This window comes from Lissotriton helveticus, chromosome 11, assembly GCF_964261635.1.
Source record: "Lissotriton helveticus chromosome 11, aLisHel1.1, whole genome shotgun sequence".
Classification (NCBI taxonomy): Eukaryota; Metazoa; Chordata; class Amphibia; order Caudata; family Salamandridae; genus Lissotriton; species Lissotriton helveticus.
Window position 1 is genome coordinate 703,726,873 of NC_136072.1, and position 9,816 is coordinate 703,736,688.

The following is a 9,816-nucleotide window of genomic DNA, read 5'->3' on the forward strand; positions in this document are numbered from 1 at the left end:
ACCCTCACTCACCGTCAACACACTATCACACTACAACAACAAACAAATACTTACCACCACAGCAACACTTCACTCACCCTCAACACCTCACCCTTAATTCCTCACTCACCCTCAATCTCACTCATCATCAATCACCCTCAACACCTCACCCTCAACACCTCACTGTCATACTCACTCACCCTCAATACATCACCCTCATTCACACTCACTCACCGTCAACACACTATCACACTACAACTACAAACAAACACTTTCCGCCACAGCAACACTTCACTCACCCTAAACACCTCACCCTTAACTCCTCACTCACACTCACTCTCACTCATCCTCAATCACCCTCAACACCTCACCCTCACTCACCCTCAACGCCTCACCCACACTCACCCTCACACCCTCATCCTCAGCACCTCACTCTCTCTCACCTTCAACGCCTCACCCTCAACGCCTCACCCACACTCACCCACAGCTCCTCACCCTCAACACCTCACCCTCACTCACCGACAACGCCTCACCCTCAGTCAACCTCAACACATCACTCACCCTCACTCTCACTCATCCTCAATCACTCAACACCTCACCCTCAACACCTCACTCACCCTCAGCCCCTCACCCTCACTCACCTCCTCACCCTCACTCATCCTCACTCACCCTCAACACCTCCCCCTCATTCTCACTCACTCTCACCCTCTCACCCTCATACTCACTCACCCTCAACACACTATCACACTACAACCACACAAAAAAACTATTACCACCCCAGCACCACTCATCACCACTGCAGCAAACAAAGGTCATACAATAACAACATGTACGCTTTTAACAGTCACACACACAACAACAGCTATCAATGGCCACTTTCACCAGGCATACACACACAACAGTCATCAGTACTGCAGTATTATGTCTAAATGAGACTGTGGGTGTGCAAAATACGGATGTGAAGTGCAGAGTGAAGCAGTGTTGTTGCTCAATGGTACTGTGGGGCTGCAGAAAGATAAAGTGGTATTACTGCATGTTGCATTCGTGGACATCAGTGATGCCATTGTTGGGAGAACTGCAACTGTTGTGGTGCTGAGTTATGCTGTGGTGGTAAATATTAAACACCATCACAACACCACTCATCACTAGCACAGAACAACACATCACAAATACAGCATTACTAAGCACCACACACTCACATGCCCACACGCTCACACACCCCCACCCTCACACACATCCACACTCACACACTCTCACACATCCTCGCACACCCACTCACATTCTCAATAAGCCTCATAGCCTCACGCTCGCCAACAATCACTCACTCTCACCCTCACACCGTCACCCTCACACCATCATCCACTCACCCTCAACACCTCACCCTCACTCACCATCAACACACTATCACACTACAACCACACACAAACACTTACCACCACAGCACCACTCATTACCACTACAGCATTACTCAGCAGACAAACGACATACAATCCAAACATGTGCGCTTTTAACAGGCACACACACTAATAGCTAGCAATGGACACTTTCACAAGGCGTACACACACAACAGTCATCAGTGCATCCTTTCACCATGCATACACCCACACAAACAGCCATCAATCCACGCTTTCAACAGTCACACACACCACCAGCCTGAAGTGCACGCTTTAGAACAACTTTTTGTACGTTGCACACACAATTACAGCTATACAAGCATGCTTTGGTGCTGTACAGTACTGCAGTTCTATGTCTAAATGAGACTGGGGGAGTTCTAAATACGGCTCTAGTGGCAATGAGTGATGATCTCATGTTGCTCAATTGTAGTGTGGGGTTGCAGAATGTTAATAATGTGCTATTGCTGCCGAAATGGACATAAGGGATGCCGTGCAAGAGAAAATTACTACACACAAGGAAAGTGCGACCGAAAAACACGTACGGCAAAACGAAACTCAATCCATGCCAAAGAATAAAACTAAATAGCAGCCATTGATAAAATACTAAACACACTCTAATGAGAGGAGCCAGACAGAAAATACGTGCGAGCAAAGCAATAACGAAAACAATAATTACATTACACCTCACCCTCACTCTCCCTCAACACCTCACCCTCACTCACCCTCAACACATCACCATCACCCTCACCCACCTTCAATCACCATCAACACCTCACCCTCACTCAACCTCACTCACCTTCAGCCCCTCACCACCTCACCCTCAATCACCGTCATCCTCACTCACACTCAAGACTTCATCCTCACTCACCCTCATCACATCTGCCTCAATTACCCTCAACCACACTTACCCTCACACTATCACACTAAAACAACACACAAACACTTACCACTACTGCACCACTTCACTCACCCTCAACACCTCACCCTTAAACTCTCACTCAAACTCACTCTCACTCATCCTCAATAACATACAACACCTCAACCACACTCAGCCTCAAATCCTCAATAACACTCAGCCCCTCACCCTCACTCACCCTCAACACCTCACCCTCAATTACACTCAACACCTCACCCTCACTCACCCTCACTCATCCTCACTCACCCTCACTCACCGTCAACACACTATCACACTACAACAACAAACAAATACTTACCACCACAGCAACACTTCACTCACCCTCAACACCTCACCCTTAACTCCTCACTCACACTCAATCTCACTCATCATCAATCACCCTCAACACCTCTCCCTCAACACCTCACTGTCATACTCACTCACCCTCAAAACATCACCCTCATTCACCCTCACTCACCGTCAACACACTATCACACTACAACTACAAACAAACACTTTTCGCCACAGCAACACTTGACTCACCCTAAACACATCACCCTTAACTCCTCACTCACACTCATCCTCAATCACCCTCAACACCTCACCCTCACTCACCCTCAACGCCTCACCCACACTCACCCTCACACCCTCATCCTCAGCACCTCACTCTCTCTCACCTTCAACGCCTCACCCTCAACGCCTCACCCACACTCACCCTCAGCTCCTCACCCTCAGCCTCAACACCTCACCCTCACTCACCCACAACGCCTCAGCCTCAGTCAACCTCAACACATCACTCACCCTCACTCTCACTCATCCTCAATCACACTCAACACCTCACCCTCAACACCTCACTCACCCTCAGCCCCTCACCCTCACCCACCCTCAACTCCTCACCCTCACTCATCCTCACTCACCCTCAACACCTCCCCCTCATTCTCACTCACTCTCACCCTCTCACCCTCATACTCACTCACCCTCAACACACTATCACACTACAACAACACACAAACACTTACCACCACAACAACACTTCAATCACGATCAACATCTCCCCCTCAACCCCTTACTTACCCTCACTCTCACTCATCCTCAATCACCCTCAACACCTCACCCTCACTCACCCTCAACGCCTCACTCACCCTCATAGCCTCACCCACCCTCAACGCCTCACACTGACTCACCCTCAATCTCACTCACCCTCAACGCCTCACCCTCACTCACCCTCAACACCTCACCCTCACTCACCCTCAACACCTCACCCTCACTCACCCTCAACACACTATCACACTACAACCACACAAAAAAACAATTACCACCACAGCACCACTCATCACCACTGCAGCAATCAAAGGTCATACAATAACGACATGTACGCTTTTAACAGTCACACACACACAACAACAGCTATCAATGGCCACTTTCACCAGGCATACACACACAACAGTCATCAGTACTGCAGTATTATGTCAAAATGAGACTGTGTGTTTGCAAAATACGGATGTGGAAGTGCAGAGTGAAGCAGTGTTGTTGCTCAATGGTACTGTGGGGCTGCAGAAAGATAAAGTGGTATTGCTGCATGTTGCATTCGTGGACATCAGTGATGCCATTGTTGGGAGAACTGCAACTGTTGTGGTGCTGAGTTATGCTGTGGTGGTAATTATTAAACACCATCACAACACCACTCATCACTAGCACAGAACAACACATCCCAACTACAGCATTACTAAGCACCACACACTCACATGCCCACACGCTCACACACCCCCACCCTCACACACATCCACACTCACACACTCTCACACATCCTCGCACACCCACTCACATTCTCAATAAGCCTCATAGCCTCACGCTCGCCAACAATCACTCACTCTCACCCTCACACCGTCACCCTCACACCATCATCCACTCACCCTCAACACCTCACCCTCACTCACCATCAACACACTATCACACTACAACCACACACAAACACTTACCACCACAGCACCACTCATTACCACTACAGCATTACTCAGCAGACAAACGACATACAATCCAAACATGTGCGCTTTTAACAGGCACACACACTAATAGCTAGCAATGGACACATTCACAAGGCGTACACACACAACAGTCATCAGTGCATCCTTTCACCATGCATACACCCACACAAACAGCCATCAATCCACGCTTTCAACAGTCACACACACCACCAGCCTGAAGTGCACGCTTTAGAACAACTTTTTGTACGTTGCACACAGAATTACAGCTATACAAGCATGCTTTGGTGCTGTACAGTACTGCAGTTCTATGTCTAAATGAGACTGGGGGAGTTCTAAATACGGCTCTACTGGCAATGAGTGATGATCTCATGTCGCTCAATTGTAGTGTGGGGTTGCAGAATGTTAATAATGTGCTATTGCTGCAGAAATGGACATAAGGGATGCCGTGCAAGAGAAAATTACTACACACAAGGAAAGTGCGACCGAAAAACACGTACGCCAAAACGAAACTCAATCCATGCCAAAGAATAAAACTAAATAGCAGCCATTGATAAAATACTAAACACACTCTAATGAGAGGAGCCAGACAGAAAATACGTACGAGCAAAGCAAAACCAAATACAATAATTACATTAACATCAATAAAAGGAAAGGCATAAACAAAAGTATAAGAACTCACAAAGGCACTTTTTCATAATATGCAAATAAAATTGTCATTACCTGTCGATCGTAGCAGCTCATTCCCTGAAATGTAGAAAATATAAAAAAAACACAACAAAGAGAACATACACAGTGCATACATTATACTTTTAACTACAACAAGCAACTAACAAAAAAAATGAATAGCGGCGAAACAAGTCACATACCGGTACAAATGACACAAGCAAAAGCTAAGTCAGAGGAAAAATAAACATCACAGTGCCACCTCAGGCGAAACGGAACTACTGAAACTACATACCAGGAAGACACTAGCAAAGATTACTCAATGCATCCCAAAGAATCTACTTAAACACGAGCCAACATTCGCATAAAGATCAAGAAAAATTCAAAACACAAGGAAAGTGAGCGAGAAATAACAAGGGACGCAATTTCAAAGACATAACACATACAAACATAAACATTGCTTTATGTAACATTTCGAAAAAACTATATTTTTCAAACATATATCTTTTAGAACAGTACTAAGGAATATTGTAACTCAAAACTCGATAATACACATGGCGCAATACAAATAAAACACTCATACATCCTAATAAAACATTATTAATAATACGTATATACACACACGTATTAATACATTCAAATTCATGTACTCACTTTTAATAAATGTACATCTTACCAGTCAGACGACGCAGCAACAAACACGGAGGAATAACACACCTTTACCGCACGAACATTCACATCAATTTGGAAAAAGCCCCGTTGACGCACGTCAAATGCAACGCTACGTCACACAACGTAGAGCTGCGATTGGCTAAAAATTACGTAACGCTCATAATTACATCACCATCAATTAAAAAATAGAACCCTAACATCCCTTACGTAACAAACGTAAAGGGAATACATTGCGTAATACCCTTTACTAGAACAGAAAAAAAAAAAACTTTTAATTACATACACTAAATAATTTTACAAACGTATACACAAGCCAAGTGCGACCAAAAAACACGTACGGCAAAACGGAACACAATCCATGGCAACAAATACACCGAAATAGCAGCCATTGATAAAATAAAATAAAAATCAAATGCAAGAAGCCAGGCAGAAAGTACATGCGAGCAGAGAGACCTAATAAAATAATTACATTAGCTTTACAATAAGCAAATCAATAAACAAAAGTATAAAAGTCACAAAGACACGCTTTAACATTATGCAAATTAATTTGTCATTACCTGTCCATCGTAGCAGCTCATTCCCTGAAATAAAGAAAATATAAAAAAGAAAACACACAAAGAGAACATACACAGTGCATACATAAAACTTTTCACTACAACAATAAACAAACAAAAAACAAAGCTGTGCACGCACTACCAATCCTTCCGTTATGCCAGATCTCACAATCTTCCATCACACACGGAGCTGCTCCAGCACAGGCAACGGCAATGCAAGCTTCACTCAAACACGGAGCAGGTACAGCACAGGCAACAGCATTCCCTTACACATGGAACAGGTACAGCACCGAGAGCTGCAGTGCAATCTTCCCTCACACATACATCAGGTACAGCACAGCCGGCAGCAGTGCAAGCTTCCCTCACACACAGAGCAGGTACAGCACAGGCAGCAGCAGTGCAAGCTTCCCTCACACATAGATCAGGTACAGCACAGGCGGCAGCAGTGCAAGCTTCTCTTACACATGCAACAGGTACAGCACTGACAGCAGCAGTGCAAGCTTCCATCACACACGGAGCAGGTATAGCACAGGCAACGGCAATGCAAGCTTCACTCAAACACGGAGCAGGTACAGCACAGCCAACAGCAGTGCAAGCTTCCCTTACACATGGAACAGGTACAGCACCGACAGCAGCAGTGCAAGCTTCCCTCACACATAGATCAGGTACAGCACAGGCGGCAGCAGTGCAAGCTTCACTCGAAAACACGGAGCAGGTACAGCACAGGCAACAGCAGTGCAAACTTCCCTTACACATGGAACAGGTACAGCACCGACAGCAGCAGTGCAAGCTTCCCTCACACATAGATCAGGTACAGCACAGGCGGCAGCAGTACAAGCTTCCCTCACACACAGAGCAGGTACAGCACAGGCAGCAGCAGTGCAAGCTTCCCTTTACACATAGATCAGGTACAGCACAGGCGGCAGCAGTGCAAGCTTCCCTTACACATGCAACAGGTACAGCACCGACAGCAGCAGTGCAAGCTTCCATCACACACGGAGCAGGTATAGCACAGGCAACGGCAATGCAAGCTTCACTCAAACACGGAGCAGGTACAGCACAGGCAACAGCAGTGCAAGCTTCCCTTACACATGGAACAGGTACAGCACCGACAGCAGCAGTGCAAGCTTCCCTCACACATACATCAGGTACAGCACAGGCAGCTGCAGTGCAAGCTTCCATCACACACGGAGCAGGTATAGCACAGGCAACGGCAATGCAAGCTTCACTCAAACACGGAGCAGGTACAGCACAGGCAACAGCAGTGCAAGCTTCCCTTACACATGGAACAGGTACAGCACTGACAGCAGCAGTGCAAGCTTCCCTCACACATACATCAGGTACAGCACAGGCAGCTGCAGTGCAAGCTTCCATCACACACGGAGCAGGTACTGCACAGGCAACGGCAATGCAAGCTTCACTCAAACACGGAGCAGGTACAGCACAGCCAACAGCAGTGCAAGCTTCCCTTACACATGGAACAGGTACAGCACCGACAGCAGCAGTGCAAGCTTTCCTCACACATACATCAGGTACAGCACAGGCGGCAACAGTGCAAGCTTCCCTCACACACGGAGCAGGTACAGCACAGCATACCCTCAGACCCTCACCCTCAACACCTCACCCTCACTAACTTCACCCTTATCACCTCACCCACAATTCCACACCCTCACTCACCCTCACCATCACTCACCCTCACTCACACTCAACACATCACCCTCATCTACACTCAACATCACCATCACTCACCCTCAACATCTCATCCTTAACACCTCACTCTTAACACCTCACTCACCCTCACTCATCCTCAACAAGTCACACTCACTCACCCTTAACACCTCACCCTCACCCTCAATACCATTCAACACCTCACCCTCACCTTCACTCAACATCACCCTCACTCACCCTCAACGACTCACCCTCAGTTACACACACTAACACTCAAAAACGCAACCGCACTCTGCCTCTCCATCATTCACACTCTATCCATCATTCACACACTATCCATCTTTCAGAAACTCTGCATCATTCATCCACTCACCATCATTCACCCAATCTCCATCATTCACCCAATCTCCATCATTCACCCAATCTCCATCATTCACCCAATCTACAGCATTCACCCAATCTACAGCATTCACCCAATCTACAGCATTCACCCAATAGACAGCATTCACCCAATAGACAGCATTCACCCAATCTGCAGCATTCACCCAATCTGCAGCATTCACCCAATCTGCAGCATTCACCCAATCTGCAGCATTCACCCAATCTGCAGCATTCACCCACTCTGCAGCATTCACCCACTCTGCAGCATTCACCCACTCTGCAGCATTCACCCACTCTGCAGCATTCACCCACTCTGCAGCATTCACCCACTCTGCAGCATTCACCCACTCTGCAGCATTCACCCACTCTGCAGCATTCACCCACTCTGCAGCATTCACCCACTCTGCAGCATTCACCCACTCTGCAGCATTCACCCACTCTGCAGCATTCACCCACTCTGCAGCATTCACCCACTCTGCAGCATTCACCCACTCTGCAATTTGAGGAATGTTAGGCCATTTTCTTACACATAAAGAAATTTCAGGACGGAAAACAAGGGGGTCGACGGAGTACAGCATCAGATACGTTAGACACAAAAAAAACTTAACATCATTGACCTAAAAGGATGCAAGGATGTTAATCAGTCTTCGGGCCAAAAAGTAAATTTAATTCGTACGATATTACAACAATATTACACAAAGGAAACAAATACAAATATGTGGCAGGAAGCGAGGACGAGGAGATACAAAGACACAAGTGAAACAGGCAACTTTTTCGTCGGGCAATAAACAAGCACTATTCATCCGGAGAATGGGACGGTTTAAAGACAGTAGTCAACAGTTACACAAAAAACCGGACGCATACAACAATAGCACTTCTTCTCACGGAATTCCGTCTAATATAAAGCAAATATGACGAAATAAACAAAAATTCAGAAACAATCAAATTTTTCAGAGGGAAATAAACAAGAACGATTCATCCGGAAAATGGGACGCATTGAATACAATAGTCGAGATTTACACAAAAAAAGAAACGCTTAACACAATAGCATTTATCCAGACGGAATTAGTTCAAATACAATAAAACATATTACGAACATAGAAAGAGTCAGTCACAAAAATCTAACGAAAAATACATTAGTTCACTGTACATGTCGTTCATACATTGCTAAAAATACTACAGTCAGCAAAGACACAAAGTTTCATTTCATACTTCAAGTACGTCAATAACAAATTATCCGACTACTTCAGCATCACACAAAAAGATAATAAAAAAACAACTTACATCAATATATTACAACACATTTACCACTTCGAAATGAAACAAACCCCTTTTGTATGTCAAATTACCAAAAAAAGGACATTAATACATTACATTACAGTTTAACAAAACATATGCATTACATATCGCCAATAAAAAACACTACTTTATGTTACATTACAAACATTTACAAATATTACGAGTGAATTAAATAAATTTAGCAAGTATTTAAATTTTACATAGTATATATACTACATTACATTACATTAAAATAAACTTAGGAATACATTCTTACCTGTCAAACGACGCAGCAACACCACCGGAACAAGAACACGCCTTCCGCGCACCAACATTCTCGATCTATG